A 27,625-nucleotide genomic window follows, 5' to 3' on the forward strand; every position below is an offset into this window, starting at 1 on the left:
CGGCCTCTCTTGTTGAGGAGCACAGGCTCCAGACGCGCAGGCTCAGTAATTGTGGCTCACGGGCCTAGTTGCTCCGTGGCATGTGGGATTTTCCCAGACCAGGGCTCGAACCCGTGTCCCCTGCATTGGCAGGCAGATTCTCAACCACTGCGCCACCAGGGAAGCCCCATATTTTTTAAAATAAGGTTTTTCCACTAAAAATATTTATAATTTTTGTCATTATAGAATTCTGGTGTGCTTATCTTCAAAAGGATAGGAGATTGTCTCCTAAAGTTTAATTTCAGTTCTTAATTTGTTGTGATCCCTCTGACAATATAGAAACATTACTGTCATAATGCTCCTTGAAAAATTGGTTGTCACTTGGCCTCTGTTTCCTTTCACAATCAATATGACTTCATGCAAAACGATGTAGCAGTTCACATCATTCTGTCAGTCCCCATCAAAGAAATACTGCTTTCCAAAATTAAAATTGTGAATCAACTCACAGGAGGATGTTGTCAAATAAACAAAGAATCATTACTTATATTACACTGCCAAGTTTTTGATAAGCTTAATTCCTCTAAATGCATTTAACTTTAATGAAGGGTCATACAATTTAATAACAACATAAAAAGGAATCATTTATCTTTCCAGTCCTAGACATTGGGCACATGTCTTTTCCTTAAGACATTGTTTCAAAATGCGAAAGTTTTCTTTTCTGTCTCCTTCAGATTCGTCTCTCCTTATTTCTATGTATGTAGCTTGGGGAGTGATCTATATGTACGTGTTTAATTAAATCACTCATCAGGCTGTAGTTTTCATGGTTGGAAATCCCAGGGATTTGTTGTTTCAAGTTCCCGAGGCAATGATATTTACATAACCCAATAAAATTTGGTAATTATTAGTATATTAGTCAAGATTCTTTCAGTCGCAAGTGATATAAAACCAAATTCGAACTGACTAGCAAAAAGGGGAATTTACTGGCACGTGCAACTAGGGAGACCAAAGGTGGTTGCTGGTTTTGGGCTAAGATGAGGAGGATGGGGGCTCTCCTCATCTCCTCGCTTGCTTTCCTCTCTGCTAGCTTCATTCTCAGGTAAGCATGGCAGTAGGATATTCATGGAGCAATAGTAGGTTATTCATTGATAAGAGGTGATCTTTGAATATTTATAAATGGGGCAAGGGGCTCCAGCTGAGCAGAAGCTGGGAGTCGGAGTCTGCCTGGGTGTCTGTGTGATTTGTACTTTTTCTTTTTCTTTTTTTGGTTTAAAGAGAGGTTGTGTTAAAGACCCCTGGGAAAGGGACAGGTGGGGAGGCATTACTTGGTGCTGTCTCTCACATGGCCCAAGGACTAGTTTTTGATCCCTGTGGAAAGTAGAATTATAACAGATGATGAAGTCATTCTTTTTATGAAGAATTTTGTAAACTATGAAGGGAATGCAGCATGGTTTTTTGGTGTATTAAGGGCGTGATAGCTTTGAAATGCTCCCAGGAGGCAACATCAGTGCAAGATAGGACAGCATCTCACAGAGAAACAGTGATGAGTCGAAAGTTTCATTTCTGAACACCCTCTGGAGGCTTCCAGAGCTACTTAGGTGTCTGGTGCACAGAGGCAGAGCAATGCAGATTACAGTGACAATAAATTCAGCCCCTTGTTTTGTGGAGGATGTTTCTAATAAGTTTTATACGGATAGATTACTTGACCTCAAAAAGTTTCTTATAGAGAAGAAATAGTGCAGAAGACATTGTCAGAATTAAAACAATGAGTGAATATGAAGATACAAAGAAATAGGGCATTATGGGTTGACAAATAATTTGATAATTCAATAAAAATGCAACTTATGTAGCAAGTCAGTGCATTATCCAGGGGTGTTTTTCACTTATTGCTTCTACGAAGATCATGTTATTGCTCTGTATGGGCTTTCAAAGACAGAACCAGTGTTAGAAGAGCCATTTCAGACATGCGGCAAATAACTGAGCAACATCGAGATTCCTCACATGGAGAACACTCTTCCTGTATAACCTCTTCTCTGGTTAAAAGCATTCAAATTTTTAAGAAACATGTATAATGGAATTGTAGGGATTTATACATTCAAATCAGTCATGTGGTCTGCAAAAGTTAACTCTAAATTGTAATCTAGGTAAAAGCCTCTGTTACTTTTGTTTGTATAAGCTCGGATCCTAAATAAAACAGCTGCCAGCAGAATGCTCATTAAAGTGGATTTAAGATCCCAAATGAAAAGTTATTGATTTCAAAAAGGATAAATACCTCTAAACCATCTGAAGTTATTAAATTACCAATCATCTGAAGTTATTAAATTACCAATTTAGTTATTTTTGTTTTTTTGTTTTTTTTTTACTATCTTGGTTGTTTTGTAAGTAAACAGTATAAGGTGTTATGCTTGAAATGAAACTGAAAGATATCAGCCAATAGTTATTTTCCACAGACATTTAGAAATTAATGATCTGCTGAAACATGGTGATCAGTTTTGGTCTGCTTTGCTCCAAATTCCTGGCTCTAATAAAAAATATAGCCTACTTCATGTCTATGAGAAGGAAAGATTAGGATGAGGTTAGATGATAAATTTTTAGCCATCAGCATATAGCCAAAAGAGCCTGGCTTGGTCCTATCACATTTCCCATGTATATTTAATTACTGTACCATTTGGGTATTATAATAAAAATTTTTATCTGTCCCTGGAGGCAAAATTGAGTTATATATTAAATGGTTATTTTCTTTGTTTTCTGCTTAGGTATGCATGTAATGTGGTAGCATAATATATATTCCACACTTGTTTCATTCCTGCAGAGAGATAATATTTTTGCAGCTGACAGAGGAAAGACAACCTGTGCTTCCAGAATAAGAGAGAACATATTGGCAGTATAAAATACAGATGTTCCCTGTGTTTTTTCTACTTCATGGTTGTATTCAGCAGGGGTTAACTTTCATGGGCATATTTCCCTATTTCTTGTTTAGGCAGTTGGACACAGAAGTCCACAGTAAATTCAAGATTGCAAAGGTGGTTTCAAGGAAAGTATTTAAAAATGTTTTCAGTGGGAGGAAAGTAACTTAAAAATGTGTTCCCCCTTCCTCCTCACAAGAGACTTTTCATAAGATTGTTGGAACCAGAACAACCTTCCTACTTCTCTATAAGGAAGGAACTTGAAGTATATCCAATTTTTCTTTTAAAGAATTTTAAGTGGGAAACAAATGTAAAATTTTCTTGTCACAGTCTAGGAAAAATAAGTAGAAACTGCTGTGACAAATATGGTATCCTAATCACATGTTTGATGCGTTCTTCTTTCCAGTTTCAGAAAGAAACAACCCAAGGAATGTAAAAGGAATATAGAAAGATCATTTGTGCATCATAATCAGAAACTTCTCATCTGCATCCCTGAAGCTAAAGAGTTAGAGATGGAAATGGCACAGGTAGGAGTAAATGAAGGGGACACTGATGAGCCACTATTCACATTTTGGGTGTTCATCTTGGAAAAACTAATTCTTACTCTAAGAATAAGAGAAAAATTGCCAGGTAAATTGAGAAATTCAGTGGTTCAAATGAGGGGGATCAAATGTTGAGTATTCAGATTAAATAACCTCTAGTAAAACAGTTGCTATAGAATAAAGGGAAGAACTTGGGGGTGGGGAAGCTAATTTTCTTAGGTTCAAAAGCATCATATATTAATTTTGTTTGAAAAGTAAAGTAAAAATCGAGAACCAAAAAATAGATCTTAGAGGTAAAAAGAAGAGTAACTATGGGACGTTCTTCTAGAACTCTGAGAGTTGGGAATTAAGAGAAAAGTTGAGAGGCAGAAAAGATTGAAGCAGGAGAAGCAATATTGTTGTTACAGAAGTTCCAGAAGGAGAAAATAGTATGAATGAATGTCAAGCAATAATTAAAGAAAAAACATTTCAGAGTGGAAGGATTCATTGTTTACATGGAGAAAGCTTACCAAAGACTAGGCAGTATGATGAAAAGGAATCATACCCAGATGGTTTTCCATGGCCTGGATAAAGAACAAACACTGGAAGCAGCCAACTGTGAAAAAAAAGGGTCACTAAAAAACGTCATTAGACTTTTTATTTGCAACACTAATGCCAGAAAACCTCAAAGAAAATGTAAAGACTTCTGAAGAAAAAGCATTATGTTCCAAGAATTATAGACTGAACCAAGCTGTTACCTAAATGCAAGGACAAATGAAAACCTGGTTCAGATTTGTAAGAATTCAGAAATTATATGACTCATGTATGCTTTTTAAAAAATGTAACTTAAAGTAGACCTTCAAGCAAAAACTAATCAAAATACAAAATTTAATAAAGATAAAGCTATGTTTTTAGAAAAAAGAGTAGTGAGAAATAAAACCTTAGATTTAACACTAAAGAATTGTTTTTAATGTGCTTGTGAAACTAAGTTCAATTTATAACAAAGAATTTTAGAAAGAACAATGTATGCTATAAACGTTCCCTAGAGATGTCAGGTGAGGAGAGAGGTGGAAAAGAGGAGGTAAAATATGATAAAGGTTTAATGTCAAACAAGGAGGATCCATATTTGTAACTATGAATTTGACATTGACATTGATAGAGAATAAATTAAAACATGTATAAAAAAATTTTTTAAAACAAAACCAATTTTAAGTGAGACCATGAGAGAAAAAAACACATAGCCCCATTATTCGAAAAGGTGCCAGAGTGTGTGTGTGTGTGTGTGTGTGTGTGTGTGTGTGCGGTTAGTGGGTGAGCAGCAAGAAAATACAGTGAAATGAACCAATGAAGTAAGATGCAAGGATTAAAAAGATAATAGTTTCCTCTATTAGATGTTTACTTCCAGGCTGTCATGGAGTAACTGCTACTGAATTTACTCTTCCATTTTAAAACTGAACAAAATACGTGGTGACAATTTTTAGGCATTGGATAATAGGCAGTACAGGATTAGAGTCCTGGAAAGTCTGTAAATATGAGATAAGCACCACATTCAACCTTATTTTATGTCTGGGGGCACTTCCCAGGATGTGGCACAAGGAGGTGAAGCCCAAGTGAAGAACATCAGTCTCACTGAGCTGAGGAGGCAGAAATTAAAACAGAGGGTTTGTAAAGGAGGAGCTGGAATTAGCAGAATAGGATTCCAGAGAGGAGTAAGCTGTACAGACGAAGGTCTCAGAAGTCAGTGTGCAGATTCTCCTTAGCTCTTTGGCTGAGCACTGGTCTGGGATTTACATCTATAGGTTAAGATTCTATAAGAACCTGAGATCCAGCAAGACAGCAGCTGCAGTGGAGCTAAGAAATAAATGGAAATGCCAGAGGTTATGCAGTCCTAAAAGATGTTGAAGTTTTGGTCCAGTCATAGTGGAAAGACTTCACTGAGCATATCAGTCATTAAATTGAGACCTCAGAAAGGTCACTTTTTAGGAGCCAGGAGTAAGACCATATCCCATGGTTAAGGTCAAAATTAATATACACTTGCCCAAACAAAGCATAAAATGAAACCCAAGGAATCAAGAGAATTACCCAGCTATGTAGTTGTTGGCCAGAACAAATGCTACACCTTTAAAGGAGAGACAGCAAAATCCAGATGCTCTACAATATGTTATCCATAACGTACAACATTCAATAAAAGCACTACTACATATGCACAGAAGTAGGAAAATGGGACCCATAATCAAGACAAAAAAGCAAGCAATAGAAAGAGATCCTGAGATAATTCAGATTTTAGAGTTAGGACATAATTTTTTAAATGGTAGTTATAAACATGTTCAAGAATTTAAAGGAAAACATGGACATAATGAGCAAAGAGGTGGGAAATCTCAAAAGAGAAATATAAACTATAAAAAAGTATCAATTAAAAATACTAGAAATGACAATTTCCCTCAATGCCTTGAGATTAGACACTGCAGAATAAAAAGTTTGAAAACAGATCAATAGAAAATATCAAAACTGGAAAACAGAAAATAGATTTTAACAAATGAGCAGAGGCTCAGTATCTTATGGAATAGTATCACTTGTCCCACATGTAATTGACATCTCAGAAGAAAAGGAAAAGGAGAATGGGTCAGAACTATTAAAAAAAATAATAACCAAAGTATTAAAAACTTGGTGAAAAAAATCATTATGCAGATCTAAGAAACTCATAAAACCCAAAGTGGCATATCTTTCAAAATATTCTTCTAGAATGGAGGCTAAAAATATTTTAAGATGAATGTAAACTGAAGGAATTTGTTTATAATAGTCACGGCACTAAGAAGTGCTAAAGAAAGTTCACTGGCTTGAATATAAAACTTAGAATTATAAGAAGAAATAAAGATTGTTGAAAATTGTAAATATAAATAAATTTTATTTTCTTATCTTTAAATTTTTTGAAAAGATAATTGACTGATTTGAGCAAAAATAGTAACTGTGTTGTGGCATTTCTAACATATGTGATGGTAAACTATGACAATAGCATTAAGAATTGGGTGGGATAAATGGAGTTCGACTGTTGGAAGATTCTTATATTTTACATGAAATGGTATAATATTAATTAGAGGTAGACTGTGATAAGTTAAGGATGTGCACCGTAATCCTAAGAGCAGCCACTAATACACACACCCACATACAGAAAGAAAGGGAGAGAGAGAAAGAAAAAGAGGCAATAAAATTGAGTATTCAAAAGTATTTTATTGACCCAAGAAAGCAGAAAGAACCAACAAAGAAACAAACATGAGACGGGACAAATAAAAAACAAATTGCAAGATGGTAGAATTAAATCCATTAAACCATATTAATAATTATATTCAATGTAAATGCACTAGATGTTCCTATTAATATTAATAAGTTTCACAATAAAAAGGTCAGTTTGTCAAGAGGATACAACAATCTTAAATGTGTATTCATAGCTCCTGGAACACCTAAATATTATTAATTCAAGGATGACTCAACACAAGGAAATCCATTAATGTAATTTACTACGTAAATAGATCAAAGGAGGAAAACCTCATGACATTTCAATATGAGCAAAAAATGCATTTGCTAAAATTCAATAATCACTCGATTAAAAACAAGTAAACAATAAGTCTTGGCAAGCGAGCAATAGAAGGAAACTTCCTTAAGCTGATAAAGGTTAGCATATACCAAGAGCAAATATCATGTTTAATATAAAACATAAGAAGCATTCCTATTAACATTAGAAACAAGATAAATTTGCTCCTAGCATTGTTGCTCTTTAACCTTAAATGGAATCTGACTCTAACTAATGCAATAAGACAAAAAGAATAATATATATATGTGTACATATATATAAATACTATAAAAGAAAGACACAAATATAATTATTTGCATAAGATTGCCTTGAGGGCTTCCCTGGTGGTGCAATGGTTGAGAATCTGTCTGCCAATGCAGGGGACACGGGTTCGAGCCCTGGTCTGGGAAGATCCCACGTGCCGTGGAGCAGCTGGGCCCGTGAGCCACAATTACTGAGCCTGCGCGTCTGGAGCCTGTGCTCCGCAACAAGAGAGGCCGCGATAGTGAGAGGCCCGTGCACCGCGTTGAAGAGTGGCCCCCACTTGCCGCAACTAGAGAAAGCCCTCGCACAGAAACGAAGACCCAACACAGCCATAAATAAATAAATTAAAAAAAAAAAAAAGATTGCCTTGAAAATCCAAGGAAAACATTATTAGAATCAATAAAGAGTTCAGTGTGGCTAGATACAAAATTAGCATAGAAAAAATAAATGCTTTCCTATATATTATCGACAATATATTAAAGAATAAAACAGAGAAATGGAATCCATTCTCAGTAACGATAAAAACCATGAAGTGCCTAACAAAAATATACGATTCATATGTTGAAACCTATAAAACTGTAGGAAAAAAGATATAAGAAGATCCAATAGATGCAGATACATAGCCCCTTCCTAAATAGACAATATTTTGAGATATTAATCCTTCCCAAGTTAATTTAGAAATGTAATACAATCCTAATCATTATTATAAGACTTAACAAGTTCATTCTATAGGTCAAATGGTAGAGAAAATAATAAGTAATTGCCTGGAAAATTCTGAGAAGAAAAAAAAAATGGGGGAAACTTCTCTTTCAGAAATTAAAACATATTTGAAAATATAACTGTAAAAGTATAGGGTTGGTGCAGGTAAAGGCAAATTATTACAATAATTACTAAGATTGAATAGAACTTAGAAGTATACACTGCTATTTCACATAATAGTTAAAAGCTCTGAATCACAAGCCAGGCCACATAGTAGCTGTGCATTCTTGGACAAGTTAAATAAACTTTCTGTGCCTTAGTTTCCTTACTTGTAAAATAGGGACCATTATATCATCTATATCTTAGTATTGTTGCAAAGATTAAATAGGTTAATACACATAAAGCCCTTAGAAGAGTGCTTGGAATATGGTCAGAACTATGTAAGTGCCAGCTGCTATCAATGACAACAATGGTAAACAAATCAGTTGGAAGACATTGAATTACTTCTCAAATCAAGGTGAAGTTCAGTTACCTATTTTGAAAGAAATACAGTTGGGGTAACTGGTTGTCCATTTTGAGAGATATATAGTTAGACACATACCGTACATCATACTCAAAGAACTAAACATAAAATTATCAGATGAAAATATAGAAAAAACATTCATAAGCATGGGGTGAAGAAATTGTATCAAAGATATAAAATAGTAAAGTCATAATGAAAATCGTCACATATTTAAATATATAAAAACTAAAAACAAAACAATGTACACAAAAAACAACATTAATAGACAACCCACAGCCTGGGAATATATTTATTATATTAATAAAGGATTAATATAAATACAAATCAATAGGAAAAAGACAAACACTCCAGTAGAAAAATTAACAATACATATGAAAAGCAATTTACAGGAAAAGAAATACAAATGTCCAATAAACTCTACAAAATGTGCAAACTCATTGGTAAATTAATGTGATGCATTTTTATCAATTTTCACATGATTAGCGAACATATAAAAGCTTGGTAATACCCAGGGTTGATAAGGATGTGGCAAAGGGGCACTTTGATACTTTGTTGGCAGGAGGGTAAGAGGACAAACATATTTTGGAGGGAAATTTTTCAGTATCTACTAAGATAAAAACTACCCATTTTTGTTGACTTAGCAATCCCATGTTTAGGAGTTTATTCTAAAGACTACCTCACATGCACATGGACCTAAAGTTTTATGTATAGGAATGATCACAGCAGGAGTGTTTATTATAGTGAAAAATGGGAAAAAGCCAAATACTCATCATCGGAAGAGCAGTTAAATAAATTATGGTAAAGTCATAATGTTGAATAACACAGAATTATTAAAAAGGATGTAGTACATGAGTTTCATACATTTTTTAAAGATTTATTTATTTATTTTTATTTATGTTGTTTTTGGCTGCGTTGGGTCTTTGTTGCTGCACGCGAGCTTTCTCTAGTTGTAGCGAGCGGGGCCTACCCTTCGTTGCAGTGCGCGGGTTTCTCATTGCGGTGTCTTCTCTTGTTGCAGAGCACGGGCTCTAGGCGTGCGGGTTTCAGTAGTTGCAGCACGCGGGCTCAGTTGTTGTGGTTCGCGGGCCCTAGAGCGCAGGCTCAGTAGTTGTGGCGCACGGGCTCAGTTGCTCTGCGGCACGTGGGATTTTCCCGGACCAGGGCTTGAACCCGTGTCCCCTGCATTGGCAGGTGGATTCTTAACCACTGCACCACCAGGGGAGCCCAAATTTCATATTTTTATTATATATAAGTGGAAAGTGAAAAAAAAGTAAGTTTCAGGATAATTCCTCTTATTTTTTACACACACATGCACACACACGTGTGTGGGAAGGCATAGGAAAAATACTGAAATGAAAGTATTATACTAAACTGTTAATCATGGTTAACTCTGGGATGGGGTGAGGGAGATAGAGCCTCACATTTTTAGTCTTTATTCGTAGGTACAGTTTTAACTTTTTTAAATGAAAGCATGCTCATACACATCTCGTGTAATAAAGAACAATGAAACATAATAGAAGAATAATGACTTGAGAAGTTGAAGAAGCACCAGGATGCAGATTATTTTCTCAGTGAATGCTCTTAACTTAGCAGCTAATTCATGTAACCTTAAAACTGTTACAGAGCAAACATATGAAATATTTTAGTTCACTTAATATGGCTAACATAATCCTGAAACCAAACTTGACAAAGATAACACATAACAAAGCTACAGTTCAAGCTCATAAGCACAGATGCAAACATTTAAAGTCAAACACTAGGAAATACAGGTAACACACGACATTGAAGTAATGTTTATTCCATAAATGCAAAAGCGTTTTAAGACAATGACAGTTCTTAATGTTTTTCACAGGTTAAAAGAGACAGGACACCTGACTGTCTAGAGGTGACCTGCCCATCACTGATCCATTCATTCATTCATTTAACAAATTTCTGTTGAGCCAGGCATTCTTTTCAGTTCTGGCATAAGACCAAACACTGATCCATACCACTAGGAATGAACATACATTGTAAAGAGAATAATAGATAACTAGACAAATGCTAAATGGTAAATAATAAAGTATGAAGAAGTATTTAGATAGGAGAAGTACTAGAAATAGGAGAAAGAGATGGTCAAATTTTTACCTGAAATCAATAAAAATAATATTCATGTTGGAGAAAACTAGGATTATTTCCATTCAAGTTGAAAGCAGTACAGCCACTCACTCCCACTCTTAGAGCTGTATTCAACAAGTTCTAACCAATGCAATGGGATAGCTGAAAGAAATGTCATACATGTTTGAAAGAAAAATTATAATACACAATTATAATTGTACCTTTATATGATTATCTACCTAGAAAACTGAAGACAGTCAGTTAAAAAAAATTAGAAGTGTTCAGTAAGGTGGCAGGTTACAAGAAAAATATAGAAATAAATAAATATTGTAAATAATTAATATAAATAAATAAAATAAATATAGAAAAATTGTTATATACTAGTAATAATCAGTTATAATACATAATGGAAAAAGATGTCATCATAATAGCAAAGAATAATATAGCATGCTTTGGCACAAACAATGGAAAATGCACAGGACATATAAAAAGATGATAAAGCTTGGGGCTTCCCTGGTGGCGCAGTGGTTGAGAATCCGCCTGCCAATGCAGGGAACACGGGTTCGAGCCCTGGTCTGGGAAGATCCCACATGCCGCGGAGCAACTAGGCCCATGAGCCACAATTACTGGGCCTGCGCGTCTGGAGCCTGTGCTCCCCAACAAGAGAGGCCGCGACAGTGAGAGGCCCGCGCACCGCGATGAAGAGTGGCCCCCACTTGCCGCAACTAGAGAAAGCCCTCACACAGAAACGAAGACCCAACACAGCCATAAATAAATAAATAAATAAATAAATATTAAAAATGGAGATTTCTTTAAAAAAAAAAAAAGATGGTAAAGCTCTGAGCATAGAAAAGAAGTCTTAACCATATTTTTAGAGAGAAATAATCAGAATGATAAAGGTGTCAGTTCTCCCTACATTATTTATCTATAAACTCAATGAAATTCTAATGAAAATAGTGATGGAATTTGGGGGGGAATTTAGAAATTATTTTTCTTTAAAATTCTAATCTTTATTTTTGTCCAAGTTACACATACTCACTTTAAATATGATGAATTCTGCTATCTTATAATAACAGTTCTCGGCTTTACTCTTTCCAGCTTCTGATTGCCACTCCCAAAGTCAACAGTTTCCAACGCTTTGAGTAGTTTTTACTAGAAGAAGATTTTTCTGATACTTAAGTTTTGCTTATTTCTTTCAGTTTTGAAGATTATCAATCCACTTCCTACTGTGAAAAGTAAGGTTTAGTTTTCTGACCTACTCCTCAAACCCCAGCAAGACTTGCCCCACACAAATACACACGACACAAACGAGCACATGTTTCACCTTCTTCTCTTTACCCTGACAGTATTTTTGACTCTATCAGTATCTAAGGTTAAAATTAGTATGTCTATGTAAATATTATATACACAGTGTCTACAATTTCGTGTCATATACAACTTGCTTTTGGGGGGAGTTAATAATTGCTCACTTTTAAATTTGCTTTGTTTTTAATACAGTTGACAGAGAGGGGGAAGGAAGGAGGGATAGAGAGAGGAGAGAAGGAGGGAGCGAGGAAGGAAGGAAGGAAGGAAGGGAAGGAGGAAGGAGAGAAAAAGAAAACCAAAAGAATGAACCTCTAATTTCAGTCAAGCACTCAGAAAAAAATAAAATCTAAGAATTCAGTTCTTGAAAATATGCATTTGGACCATCTTTCTACTTCACACTGGACTTGGTTACTCTCCAGACTTGCTGCCCCACTTTTTCAGGACCTTCCCTTCATTGTCATCCTGGGCACGTTCCTCTTCCTTTTCCTCATGTTGGAGCTTCCATTTGCTGGGTCCCTTGTCTCTATCATGGTTTACACACTGGTTTGTGGGGAGCACTTCATCCAGTAGATTCCAGGAAACTGTGACATGCAACTGGCCTAGGAGGAAATGCTACTGCCACCGCCCCACCGGACACTAGAGAGGACTGCTGTCACCTCTGCCACTCCGTCTCAAACCAACCACTGGGAAGACTCTGGGAAGTCTGCGCTGCCATCATTGCCCCCATGATGCCCATGACCTCTGTGCCTGCCAGTTCAAAACTCCACCTGGAACAGTGTTTTAAAATTAACCTGCAGCCGCATAGCACAGGGAGATCAGCTCGGTGCTTTGTGACCACCTAGAGGGGTGGGATAGGGAGGATGGGAGGGAGGGAGACACAAGAGGGAAGAGATATGGGAACATATGTATATGTATAACTGATTCACTTTGTTATACAGCAGAAACTAACACACCATTGTAAAGCAATTATACTCCAATAAAGATGTTAAAAAAATCTGTTAGAACCTTTAAATACATCTTTATAGGCCATGTTTATAAATGTTAAGAAAGGTTAATGTTAAGAAAATCTCCTGGGACTTCCCTGGTGGCACAGTGGTTAAGAATCCGCCTGCCAGTGCAGGGGACACGGGTTCGAGCCCTGGTCTGGGAAGATCCCACATGCCGTGGAGCAACTAAGCCCATACGCCACTACTACTGAGCCTGTGCTCAAGAGCCTGGGAGCCACAACTACTGAGCCCGTGTGCTGCAACTACTGAAGCCTGCGGGCCTAGAGCCCGTGCTCTGCAACAAGAGAAGCCACCGCAGTGAGAAGCCCGCGCACCACAAGGAAGAGTAGCCCCTGCTCGCCGCAACTAGAGAAAGCCCGTGCGCAGCAACGAAGACCCAACACAGCCAAAAATAAATACATTAATTAATTAATAAAAAAGAAGAGAAAATCTCCTTCATTCCTCCTACTCAGGTTGGAATAATTTGAGATAGATCAAATTCAAATGGTGGTGGTGCCCAAATGGGTTTATTCTCATCAACTTGGTGGGTAACACCAACCTCTTAGGAAAAATATAGTTTATAATTTTAAGTAAACATATACAGCAAACATTTCAACAAAGTAATCCATAGCACATGGTCTAATTGCAAGGTTGTAAGTCAACATTTGGTAGAAATATTAAAAATAAACCTTCAAATACTATAAGAAAGCTTTGTCCGTAGCAAACAGACTTATGCAGAAGCTCAGCTTTTCGGTGACAAGATATAGAATGTCCAGTTTTCATTTAAATTTCCTTGTAATAGGTATGTACATAATTGCTAAATATTATTTATTTATAAAGCTGTAAGAGCTAGCACAAGGAATAAAAAGTTTTATTTTTTCACATTGATGAAAAATTAAGATCTGCTTCTACTACTTCAGTAGTATTTTCTATCAAATGCTAAATAATATGTTTAACATAGTGGTGAAATATAGAAATTAACTTATTTTCTGCACATGCAAAGGTTTAGCTTTTTTTTTTTTTTAATAGAAGGATGATAACAGGAATCAGAGACCCATCAATCTGATATTTAACTTTACTTTTCCAGTTATGTTCAGTATTCTTGGTTTGTGCAGTGAATTCTCTTCCCTATGGAATAAAAATGGAAAAATTTTCTTAATTTCAGAGTAGAGACCAAATGACATATGTGCTAGCGTCAGTTGTCTCTAGGGACACCACTGAGGAAGTGAGATTGGTTTTAAGGGATTGGGACACAAATGAAGAAGAAGAAAATTAAGAAATAAATTATATGATGATAACAGTTGTTTTCAAGCACTGTGCCACTTAAGTTCTACAAACTTAATCAGAGAAAAGAGTTGTAAGTACTTTCACATTCCAAGTTAGATCAACTTTGGGTTGCATATTATCCATCAGTAATGATTTAAAATCTATTCTCTGCTTCAGATTTGGAACAATATGACTTTGGAAGACATGGAAGGAAAGAGGCATAGGGTTGCAGAACAGAATTTATAAGCATTTTTCTGAGTTTCTCTTACCTAATTATATATCCATTTTTTGATCAAGAAGACAGTGGTGGCGAGAGTCATTGCAGTGGTTGAAGGGCAGCAGTTCTACACTGAGCCCTCGAATCGGGATTGCACCCAAGAGCCTCTTGTAATATAAATTCCATTCATGAGATAGTTTGAGCCTGAACTTTTAACAATTCCAGATGAGAATAGGTTGCAGAGGGAAATTTGACAAGGCTGACTGTGATTCTCCATGATGACAAGATTGATAAATGTGGGGTGGGGCTGGGAATCAGGATGATCATACCTCCCCTGCCACCCAGTGGCCAAAGAATGAGTTCTGCGTAGTTGGGATGTACACTCCTAGGGTTATGATTTTCTCAGTCTATAATGTTTTTCATTTTCCCATGATCCAACAATCTTTATTTTGAACTTCCATTCTATTTGGTGGTGGGAAATTAATCCAGTCAATTCATCCTCCTCCTAAGGCTTGAGGGAGGGGAGGGTGTTAAGTTGCCTTGAGGTGTCACGTGGAGAGGGTGTGGCCCAGGACATCATCTGCCTTGTGTGGCATTTGCTGTGATGTAGGAGGCCATCTGGTTCCTGGTTGTCATTACCCTTCTGTCCTGATGTCTGCATTCCTACCTCATCTCTGGTTTTGCGTGGTTCTTGCCGCTGTGTCCCTCATCATGGCTACAAGTCCCCTCCAGGTCCATCAGTCCCCTCTTGGCTAAATTTCTCAGTTTTTAGAGGTACATTTTGCATGATATTTCATGCCGCTCTGGGACTGTGGGAAACTGAGGAGTTATCTCATGCCCTGTCTGCCTGGAGGGGCTGCCATTTCAAAGTGGCTCAGGGCATAAATTAAGATGTTTCCAGCTGTAATAGGAAACTTATCTCAAACTGCCTTAAGGCAAGTTATTAGCTCACAGAAGAAGTCAAGAGGTGAGGTGAGCTTCAGAGTGTGTAGATTCAACAGTTAAAGAGTTGGGTTCACTCTGCCCTGCCTTCTGCCTGTCATCTTCATTCTAAGGTGGGCTGCTGTCTTGGTTGTATGATAGCTGCCTGCAGAAATTAGGGCTTTCTCTTTTATATCATTGGTTTTTCATGCTTCTTTCTTAAGAATGAAGAGGAATGTTCCTAGAAGTCTCCGGCAAGCCCCTCTTTATCTTCTGTTGGCATAACCTGGCCATAGGCCTATTTCTAAACCAATTTTTAGTAAAAGGAATGGGATTACCCTTAGACCAAAATCAGGCTGAACCCTGAAGCTGAGCGGGGGCTCACCATCTCCTCAGGCATTTGTCTGTGTGTGGGAGGAGTGAGGACCTGAATGAAATATGGAATTTGTTAGGAAAAGAACAAGGAGGACGGATGTTCTCTAGGCAATAATAACAGCCAAGATTTAGTTAGGAAAAGAAATCACTCTAGGAATTTCAAACAGAGTGAGATTTAACCCAGGGAATTAAGCTACAAATCTGTTGAAAGGAATGAACGAGAAAAAAGGAAGGGGAGGAAATTGATGTTAGTCAGTGTTCAGGAACTCCAGGAAGCTGCTGTAGCCCCTGTAGGAGACCGCACCTGTCTAACCCTGAATTGCTCTGAGCCAGTGCTCTTATGCCCCTGCAGAGACGGTGCAGTTGCTAGAGGGGTGCACTGCTGCCACAGTCAAGGTCAGAAGATGTGGCTCTGCCTTTCTTCTTCCCTTTAATCTTTTTTTTAAAAACAGATTTATTGAGATATAATTTATATACCGTGCTATTCAACCATTTAAAGTGTATAATTCTCTGGCTTTAGTATATTCAGAGTTGTGCATCCATCACCACAGTCAATTCTGGAACATTTTCATTAGCCCCAAAAGAAACCCCTTCGCCTTAGATGTCACCCCTCAAGCCCCCATCCCCCTCCCCAACCCTAGGAAAACACTAATTGATTTTTTTGTCTCTGTAGATTTGCCTATTCTGGACTTTTCGTATAAATAGAATCTTAAAATATATCGTCCTTTGTGACTGGATTCTTTTGCTTAGCGTATTTCCAAGGTTCATGCATGTTGTAGCATGTGTCAGTATTGGCTTTTATTGATGAATAATATTCCATTGTATGAATATACCACATTTTATTTATCCATTCATCAGTTAATGGGCATTTGGGTTATTTCAGCTTTTTGGCTATTACTGATAATGCTGATATGAACATTCATGTATAAGCTTTTGTGTGGATGTATATATGTTTGGTATATACTTAGGAGCTGAATTGCTGGGTCATATGGTAACTTTAAGTTTAACCTTTTGAAGAAATGCTAAACCGATTTCCAAAGATGCTGCACCATTTTACATCCCACCAGCAGTGTATAAGTGTTCCAATTTCTATACATCCTCACCGACACTTGTTGTTATCTTATTTTTTTATTATAACCTTCCTAGTGGGTATGAAATAGTACCCCATTGTGCTTTGGATTTACATTTCCCTGATGGCTAATGATATTGAGCATCTTTTCTTGTGATTATTCATCGTTTGTATATACCTTTTTTGAGAAATGTCTGTTCGGATACTTTGCCCATTTTTTAATTGGATAATTTGTCTTTATTATTGAGTTGTAATGTTTCTTAATATATTCTAGATACAAGTTCCTTATCATATATGTGATTTACAAATATTTTCTCCCATATTGTGGGCTGTCTTTTCACTTTTTGATAATGTCCATTGGTATATGAAAGTTTTTGATTTTGATAAAGTCTAATTTATCTGTTTCTTTTTCTTTTGCTGCCTATACTTTTGGTATCATATTTAAGAATCCATTGCAAAATCAGAGATCATGAAGATTTACTCCTATGTATTCTACTAAGAATTTTACAGTTTTACCTCATGGATTTAGATCTTAGATCCATTTTGAGCTAATTTTTGTATATGATTTGAGGTAGAGGTCCAAATTCAGTCTTTTGCATGTGAGTATCCAGTTGTCCCAGCATTTCACTTTAATCTTGTGCAAGTCCTTTCCACTAGCAGGTCCTGAACTGAAACCTGCCTAGCAAGAAGGATTGGGAAATGTAGTTTCCAGCCTTCTAGCCCCTGTGATACAAGGGAGAGATTAGATGGGTGGGAACCAGCCTGTAGTATCCAGCAAACAACTAACACATCAGCCTTCTGTGGGGATTTGCTCTCTCTTTGTTGTCTAGACCAGCAGTCCCCAACATTTTTGACACCAGGGACTGGTTTCGTGGAAGACAATTTTTCCACGGATGGGTGGGGCGGGGGAGGGGATGGTTCAGGCGGTAATGCGAGTGACGGGCCACTCACCTCCTCCTGTGCGGCCTTCTTCCTAAAAGGCTGCTGACTGGTCCTGGTCCGTGGCCCGGGGGTTGGGGACCCCCGGTCTAGACAGAAAGCAGGCCACAAGTCTCCTTTTATTCTAAGATCCTAAACCTGTCTAGGGTCAGTTCATCACCCTCAGGTCTTTGGAGGGGTACAGGATATAGGGCCCCAACTCCCTTTATTCTATTTCTCTCCTTTCTGTTCTTCCCTCTCCCCAGTTAAGAGAATTCTTAAATTGAGTATAAGAAAAACTCTGTCATATATCTTTCCAGATATTTCTGTTTTACATGCTTTTGTTCTCTAGTTTTATCTCTTTCCTCTCCTAGGTTGAGCCTTCAAGCCAAACTGCCTGTACTAAAAAGTAGGGTCTTGATAGAGATGGGGACAATTTTGGATCAATACTTTGAAGTTTTATCCTCCCACATATGGTCATACTGCTGATGGGGTGAAAATAGAGGTGAGGCGAGGCAAATCCTCATAATAGTTGCTAAAAATAACAAAGTAACGGCCATGCTAAGACAAAAGAGCAACAATAAAAATTTTCTACTGCTTTAAGAAGTATATATGGTACTAGGTATTGCCTACCTTTAAAGATATATTGCATTGCTTTTCTAAATTTTGAAACAGTTTGAAACATACTATGATGAGCTTTTTTAAAAGAATGAAAAAAATCTTAAAGATGTATGAGATTATTTTAGATAGATTATTAGACAATGGAAAGTGGCATTTTGCCTGACAAATTGGGATATGGTTTCGTGACTGTGATGCGATGCTCCAGAGACAGGGGTGAGACTTTGGGGAAGGGAGAGAGATTCTCAAGGAGGAGATGAACAATTACAGATAAGGAGCTAAAACTAATGGGTAAGCAAGGCACTGATGCTTTTGCTAGAGATTTCCAGTTATGACCATGCAGGTATTAGGGGTAACTTAGCAATGATTTTACAACTGTATTTTATAATAAACCATAGCATACTACTATAGACTGAACAGTTTAAACACCTTGGAGACTTTAATTTATTTAGCTTAAGAACTTAGTTGAAAGGAAAAAAATAATGGAAACTAAGCTGTAGGATTGCTTTTCCTGAATTCTAAATTTAGCTTAAACATATTTCATCTGTGCCAGGAATATTTTCCTGAAAATCATTTGAATTGTATAGTCTGATCACCTTTATTAATACAGGGATGTAGATGGGGATAAACATACTCACTGTATTTTACTGTGTTGATTTTTAGCCTAGGTAATCCTGTAAATGATTAATTATATTCCATCTGATTATCAAACTACTTAAGTCCAGTGTGATCATAAAAGATGAGTAAATCTTTAGTGCCAGTAGAGGAGATTCTACACATGGTTACATTTAAGAAGGCAAAAGAAACTGCACCATGTGACCAGTGCCTGAATAAGATTAAATCCCTGTTACATTGGTGTCATAAACCAAAAAGGTATAGACTGTGTGAAGAGCAATACAAATTCACAGCCATCATTTTGGGTCTGTATAACAGAAGACAAATGTTCTTGCTCCCTAAACTGATTCTCTTATGAAACTAGATGGGGAACATTACATTGCCAACTATATGAAATGTCCTTCTCCATTTTTAATTTAGGTTCAGATGACTTCACATTACATGTGGGTATAAATGGGGAACTTTTAAATGAGCAATAGAAAAGGAAAACATTGTGTGAGAACTCAAGGGTGTGATATCAATATAGCTCCCAGGGAAAAGGGAACCCTCCTACACTGCTGGTGGGAATGTAAATTGGTGCAGCCACTATGGAAAACAGTACGGAAGTTCCTTAAAAAACTAAAAGTAGAGTTGCCATATGATCCAGCAATTCCACTCCTGGGCATATATCCAGAAAAGATGAAAATTTTAATTCAAAAAGATACCTGCACCCTAATGTTCATAGGAGTGCTATTTGTGATAGCCAAGATATGGAAGCAAGCTAAATGTCCATCAACAGATGAATGGATAAAGAAGATGTGGTATATATATACAGTGGAATATCACCCAGCCATAAAAAAAAAATGAAATAATGCCATTTGCAGCAACATGGATAGACCTAGAGATTATCATACTAAGTGAAGTAAGTCAGACAGATAAAGACAAATATATGATTTCACTTATATATGAAATCTAAAAAAATTATGCAAGTGAATTTATTTACAAAACAGAAATAGACGCAAAGGTATAGAAAACAAACCTATGGTTACCAAAGGGGAAAGGGTGGGGGAGGGATAAATTAGGAATTTGGGATTAACAGATACACACTACTAAATATAAAATAGATAAACAACAAAGATCTACTCTATGGCACAGGGAACTATATTTACTATCTTGTAATAACCTATAATGGAAAAGAATATGAAAAAGAATAGATATATATGTATGTGTATAAATGAATCACTTTGCTGTACACCTGAAACACTGTAAATCAACTATACTTCAATTAAAAAATACAGCTCCCAGGGGAAATTCAAAAAGGGAACCAGTATATTCAGTGTCTCTCACATGCAGATCATACTATTTCATTTAGTCCTCTTGGCAGGCCTAAGAGGAAGGCGTTATTATCTCTAGATGTGGAAACTAGATCAGAGATATGTCAGAATCTAGTTTGTCTGATTCCAAATTGTATGCTCTTGTGGTTGTTACATTTTGACAGCACTCTTTCAGCTCCAAAGACAGAAAGAAACACAATTCAAATTAGCTTAGGAAAAACAAGGAATTTCTTGGCTTGTGAAACTGAAAAGTGTGGACATGATCCTCCTCATTCAAAATTGTCTGCTGCAGGCATGGTTGGATCCAGGGGCCAAGTGGATCTGTGTCTCAGTTCTAGTTTCCTCTGTGTTGTATTCACTATCAGGCAGGCTCTCAGGAGCTCCAGCTTCCATCCCATGGAAAAAGAGATCCTTTTTCTAAGTTGAAATAAAAGTCACAGTATTAAATCTCATTACCCTAGCTTGTTCTAAGTAATCCTAACCACACACTATAAGCAATTTGAAAGAAAAGTGAATGTGCAGGGCCAGCTATTTCAGAAAATGTGAATTCTAACTCTTAAACCTTATGTATATATGTTAAAAATGTGAATATAGACTGCAGAATAACTGCACTATTTCTGAGATATTTTTGCATACGGATCATGGATATAACCTGATAACTATAGCAATTGGTGCTGATCATAAGGATTCCAGAAGTAAACAGATGGCCTTTACTTCTCTGCTGTTGGAAAGGTCTTAATCACACTATAAGGTCATACATACAGCTTCATTCGATATTCAATATATGAAAATACATTGCATAACATGCTTTAAAAAATACATTTAAAAGAGAGATGGGCCAACATTTATCAAATACCTGCTACATACATGCGGAATGTAGGCACTTTATATTCACTTTTGTGTTACACAAATGATTCAGTAAGCACTAGCCACATGTAGCTATTCAAACTTAAAACTTAAATTAATTAAAATTAAATTACAATTTAGTTCTTTGGTCGCACTAGCTACACTTTGAGTGCTGAATAGCAATGTGACTAGTGGCTGCCATGATGAATGGCATAGACATAAAACATTTCCATCATTGTAGAAAGTTCTATGGGACAGCTCTGGATGTCTGTCTCAACTCTTTCCTTTTTTTAGAATGAAATCTATCAATCTTAAATCATGTTAAATAACACCATGAATAAATAATCAGTCCAGAATGTGGCATTTTCTCTAAGAAAACTGATCTGAGCTCTTTGAAGAGTCAGCGCCATGGGCAAATAAAGTTGGGGTAGAGGGTACTGTTCTAGATTTCAAAAGACTTCAGAGAGATAACAACCAAATGTAATGTTTGATCCTGGTCTGAACAGAAACAGTTAATTTGTTGTTTGTTTCAATGAGGAAATTTGATAATGGACTAGATATTAAATGATAGTATGGAATAATTGTCAATTTTGTAGGTGTCATAAAGGTATTGTGGTATTTTGGAGTATGTTCCAGCTTTTTGGACATCTGTGCTGAAGCATTTAGAAGTGAAATATCTCAGTACTTTTCATTTATTTTGGAATGATATAATAAAAATAGAGGCATGATGTGGCTATGGCACAATGTAAATGATTGTTAAAACTAGGTGGTGAGTACTATGTTTCTAATTTTGATATATTTTAAAACTTCTGAAATGAAAATATTATTGAAAAACCTATTTTTTAATTTTTTTTTTTTGCCTTTGGTGTCACACATAGAAAATGTTTTCATAGGAGTTAGAAAAATTAGTTACTGGGATTATCTTCCAGTATTTAATGGGTCATTTCTTTTAATACAATTATTTTTATCTGTTTGAAATTTATTTTGGTGTAGTGTACAAGAAAAATTACTTCTATTATTTTTGGGTAGGTAGATGGTAGTGAATATTTGCTGTTTGCTTCTCTAAATTCATTCACCATTTTTTTCTAGAAAGAGCCCTGTATTTTCATTTAGGGATCTACATTCCTTTCGTTTTCTGGTCATGTATTTTGGGTAATACAGAAACAAAACATTATAAGCCTGATATTTTAAAAATTACTCTTGACTGAAAAATAACTGGAGCAGAAGCCATAGTCCTTTTTGGTAGTTTAATGGGAAATTTAAAGAATGGGAGTCAGTTGAGATGTGAGCAGATAAACCCCATGCTAGCCATTACATCCTATTCATAGATAGGAAAACAGTTTAGAGAGTATTCACATATCTGTTACTATAAAATGAAAGTTAAAGCTATATGTTTATTATATGTCTTATATTAAAAAGTGGAGTTTCTATGTCTCTTTCCTAAGAAGAATGTCTCAGTCACGGCTCAGACAAGAACATAAAAAGCACTGTAGGTGTTTCAGGCAGAGGCTTTAATACAAGAAATCAGGTGCTTACAGAACCATTACAGGGGCTGAAGGAGGAAAGGCAAAGGACTACCACTAGCTTTTAGGTGTACCACCGCAGAAAGTTACAGAACCTCTGTTGGTAGAGTTAGGAACATGCAAGAAACTTGTACTCATCTCCTGGTACTTTGTAGCTTCAGGATGGGTGGAATACCAGGGGAGATAGAAGCCATTCCAGAAACTCGCATTTAGAAGGCTCCTGCTATGCCTTCTACTGTTGCCAGAAGGCAAAGAAAAATGACTCCACCCTCCTGCTGCCTGTCAAGTATCATGCAAGTTTATCTGTAAGATGGAGCCTAAAAATGCATCCCAAAATTTGCTGGCTAGGGTATCAAAGAAATATACTTCTCAGGCCTCCAGACTCTGCAATATAAGGAAGAGATAGAAAAGTTTTTCAAGTGGGCTGGATGTCAAATAGACAAATCCAACAGAAGGAGTGAGGAGCTTTCCTATAATATTCAAATTCTTATTTTAAAAATTCAAAGGATTGTTGACTTGAAAATTTGAAGTAGGCTATGTAAGAAAATATATTTGTTAGACTATTTGATGAAGAAAACAATTTGAAGTTATAAATTATGTTTGTCCTAGAGAATTGGTTTCACCCACAAATTGGTAAGAATTAACTTCCTATGACATCATCTAATCTAGCAAGAGCTTCTCAACAGGTGGGTCAACCAGCCGTAGGGGTGGCGAAGCAGGGCTGGGTGGCCACAGAAGCCTTGCCAAGGGCTCCAATTCCTTTGTGTATCCCAGTATGCTGTATAAACATAACTGTCACTTTAGTGTATTGTGAGAAAGGCTGCAAGGCACTGTATTTTAGTAAAGCAATCCTCTGTTGTTTTAATGTGAATGATATTCCTGAATATGAAGGCTCCAAAGTGAATTAGTGTACAAGAAGTATAAGGAAAGACTCTTTCAGGGCACTTGCTCTTCACTTGTGTGAATACATCATGGCAATATAAGGCTGTAAATCTCAGGATGTAATATTAATATTCCAGAGAGTAATGTTAGGTAAATAACAAAGCGGGCTGATAAAAATTCCCTGGGTTTTCAAAAAAGTTAAAGGCTTGATTAATTAATTCTTTATCTGCATCTCCTCCTCCCTTTCTTTACTTTTATAGCAAGAGTGAGATAATTATTATAATCTGAGAGATAAGACTAAATGTACTGAGAGCAATATTTGTGCAACTCTGTGGTTTGGGTAAATGTATTAAATGAATTAAGGAAATTCATGTTCAGAAGCCTCTGATCTTAAAATAATTTTCTACTTAGAAGAGATAATTTCCAAGTGGAAAGTAAAAATCCTCTACTGAGTTATAAAATTTTTTTTGCTTAAAATATATTCACGATTTTTGGGAAATTACTGTGCACAAGGACTCCACCTGGTGCTTGAGATATATCAGTAAACAAAACAGACAAAGATGCCTGCCCTTGAGAAGTTTATATTTGAATACGTAAAATATAAGTGAATTATATAGGATATTAGAAGGTGAAAAGCAATATGTAAAAAAAGAAAAAGTAGAGCATTTTAAAGGGGATTGGGTGTGCTGGGGGAGCAGGGATGAGTTATGATACTTGATAGGGAGGCTCACTGAGAAGGCACAATTTGGGTTAGACATGAGGAGATGACAGAGCAAGCCACACATTCCAGGCAGAGGGAATAGCAAGGGCTCTAACGGGGAAACATGGCTGGGGTTTGAGGAAAAGAAAGGATACCAATGTGTCCAGAGTGGAGTGGGCAAGAAGACAGCAGAATATATAAAGAATTCTTACAAGTTAAAAACAACCCAATTAAAAAATGGGCAAAAGACTAGAATAGACATTTCTCCAAAGAAGGTATATGAATGACCAACAACCTGCAAAGATACTCAATATAACCAATCATTAGGGAAATGCAAATCAAAACCCCAGTGAGATATCATCTCACACCTATTAGAATGGCTACTATTAAAAAAGGGGGAAATAAGTGTCGCAGGATGTGGAGAAATTGGAACCCTTGTGCACTGTTGGTGGAGATGTAAAGTGGTGCAGCCACATGGAGAACAGTATGGCAGTTCTTAGAAAAGTTAAAAATAGGACTGCCATATGATCCAGCAATTCCACTTTTGGGTATTTATCCCCCCAGATTGAAAACAGGGTCTCTAAGTGATATTTGTAAATCCATGGTCATAGTAGCATTATTTACAAAAACAAGAAGGTGGAAGCAACCTAAGTGTCCATCCACAGATGAATGGTTAACAAAATATGGTAGATACATACAATGCAATATTATTCAGACTTAAAAAGGAAGGACATTCAGCCACATCCTGCAAGACGATAAACCTTGAAGACAATTATGCTAAGTGAAATAAGCCAGTCACAAAAAGACAAATACCACATGATTCCACCTGTGTGAGGTTCCTAGAGTAGTCACATTCATAGAGGCAGAAAGAATGCCCAAGGGCTAGGGGCAAAGAGGAATGGGGAGTTATTGTTCAATAGGTATAGAGTTTTCATTTTGCAAGATGAAGGAATTCTGGCCATGGATGGTGGCTAAAAATAGCGAGAAACTCTCAGAAATAGTGTTAGAGTGACAGAGAGCAATTTTCCCAACCACACCGGCTGTCTACTGGGTCATTCCCAAGAGGATACAAAAACATAGTAATTCCTTCCCTCAGAAAACCCTCCTTTGATCCTACATTCCTAAATAATTACTGCCTCATTTTTCTGCTGCAGTTTAGAGCAATATTTGAAAGAGTTGTCAATACTCTGTGTCAAATACCTCTTTTTCCTTTCTCTCTTCAGCTGCCTCCAAATAGACTTTCAATCCATTACTCCACTGTAGAAAGAAACTCCAGACATAGCATCTGTAAAATCAACCAACCTAGAAGCACTGACTGTGTAGTACATGCACAATAGAATTGATCTGATACAGGAGGGTGTTACGTTGTTTCATTAAATCGAATTACATTTTCCCCCTCAATTAGTCAAAACGGAATGATCTGGTCAATTTGCTTGCCTTCGCTATTTCTACTATTTTCAGAATAAAAATGGGAATAACTTACTAGTGTTTACTTTTAATTTTATAATGCATGTTTGCGCAAGAGAGATTTTATGTAATTATTAAACCATATTAAAATAATATGCACATTTTCTTTCACAAATACTTGACTGAATTATTGTAGCCACTGTGAACAAATGATTGTTCATTTTAACATGAAAATATATAAACATTTTCATAAATCTCCTTTTTTGTTAAGCATGAGAAATTTACTTCATGAACTAGGAAGGGAGTTGATGTAAATCTTAGCATAGTGTACTTATTTAAACTTTTAATGGTTCCAACTAATTCTGCATGATGATTTGGATGTGCCTACCCTGGGTCAATACCTCCATTCATTGGAGGCCAAACTCCACATGTGATGCAAGAAGAGAGACTTTCCTACTGATGATGGTTGTTTTACACTAAGTGATTACTCAAGAAGGTCCAATTTTTGCCTAGCTTTTATTTACTTGTCTGGGTTCCATGATAACCTTTCTTTACTGGTCTTCATCAAGCTATGTGCTCATTATCTGTTAACTGTATTTCTCCCTAAGATGGACATCTTCTTCTATATATCTGTCATCTCAGCCACATCCCCTTCTGTTTTTGAGAACTGTTCCCCTTATGAGCAGGGCTACTGCATAAAGTTGTGTAGTCTGTGCTCTACACAAAGGCTCCCAGCAGAGAGGGCAAGAAAGGCTAAAATCCAGGCATGCTCTGTCCCCTAAGCCCTGACAGTGGCCTGTAAGCACTGGCGAAAGGAAAGACTCTTTCTAACTTTGTCAATTAGAGGCATGCATTTTCCTCATTTGCACAAAGCACTGTAGAGACTAATAATAATCCTGCTTATGAGACTTGATCAGAGGAAGAGCCTTTCTTTTGGGACAGAAGCACAAAGGACAAATATTTGCTTTTTTTAAAAAAATGTTTTCTTTTTTTTGTTTGTTTGAATATTTGAATTTTATTTTATTTATTTTTTTCTACAGCAGGTTCTTATTAGTTATCCATTTTATACATATTAGCATATATATGTCAATCCCAATCTCCCAATTCATCCCACTACCACCACCCCACCCCCCGCCACTTTCCCTGCTTGGTGTCCATAGGTTTGTTCTCTACATCTGTGTCTCTATTTCTGCCCTGCAAACTGGTCCATCTACCATTTTTCTACGTTCCCCATATATGTGTTAATATATAATATTTGTTTTTCTCTTTCTGACTTACTTCACTTTGTATGACAGTCTCTAGATCCATCCACGTCTCTCCAAATGACCCAATTTCGTTCCTTTTTATGGCTGAGCAATATTCCATTGTATATATGTACCACATCTTCTTTATCCATTCGTCTGTCGATGAGCATTTAGGTTGCTTCCGTGACCTGGCTACTGTAAATAGTGCTGCAATGAACATTGGGGTGCATGTGTCTTTCTGAATTATGGTTTTCTCAGGGTATATGCTCAGTAGTGGGATTGCTGGGTCATATGGTAGTTCTATTTTTAGCTTTCTAAGGAAATAGCATACTGTTCTCCATAGCAGCTGTATCAAATTACATTCCCACCCACAGTGCAAGAGGGTTCCCTTTTCTCCACACCCTCACCAGCATTTGTTGTTTGTAGATTCTTTGATGATGCCCATTCTAACTGGTGTGTGGTGATACCTCATTGTAGTTTTGATTTGCATTTCTCTAATAATTAGTGATGTTGAGCAGCTTTTCATGTGCTTCTCGGCCATCTGTATGTCTTCTTTGGAGATATGTCTATTTAGGTCTTCTGCCCATTTTTGGATTGGGTTGTTTGTTTTTTTAATATAGAGCTGCATGAACTGTTTATATATTTTGGAGATTAATCCTTTGTCCATTGATTTGTTTGCAAATATTTTCTCCCATTCTGAGGGTTGTCTTTTTGTCTTGTTTGTAGTTTCCTTTGCTGTGCAAAAGCTTTAAAGTTTCATTAGGTCCCATTTGTTTATTTTTGTTTTTATTTCCATTTCTCTAGGAGGTAGATCAAAAAAGATCTTGCTGTGATTTATGTCAAAGAGTGTTCTTCCTATGTTTTCCTCT

The 27,625-nt window shown here is 36.6% G+C and overlaps 1 protein-coding gene across 1 annotated transcript in view; it reads left to right on the forward strand.

The window, feature by feature from the left end:
• Window positions 1–27,625, forward strand: part of LOC309623660 (uncharacterized protein) — a gene marked incomplete at its 5' end in the record, with an annotated part of 202,569 nt that overhangs the window by 158,924 nt on the left and 16,020 nt on the right. The window contains one exon of the mRNA XM_082380738.1: window positions 3,289–3,409. The remainder of the gene's footprint in view (window positions 1–3,288; window positions 3,410–27,625) is intronic.

The sequence above is a fragment of the Balaenoptera borealis genome (genome assembly GCF_965194805.1).
Source record: "Balaenoptera borealis genome assembly, chromosome: 2".
NCBI classification, from domain to species: domain Eukaryota; kingdom Metazoa; phylum Chordata; class Mammalia; order Artiodactyla; family Balaenopteridae; genus Balaenoptera; species Balaenoptera borealis.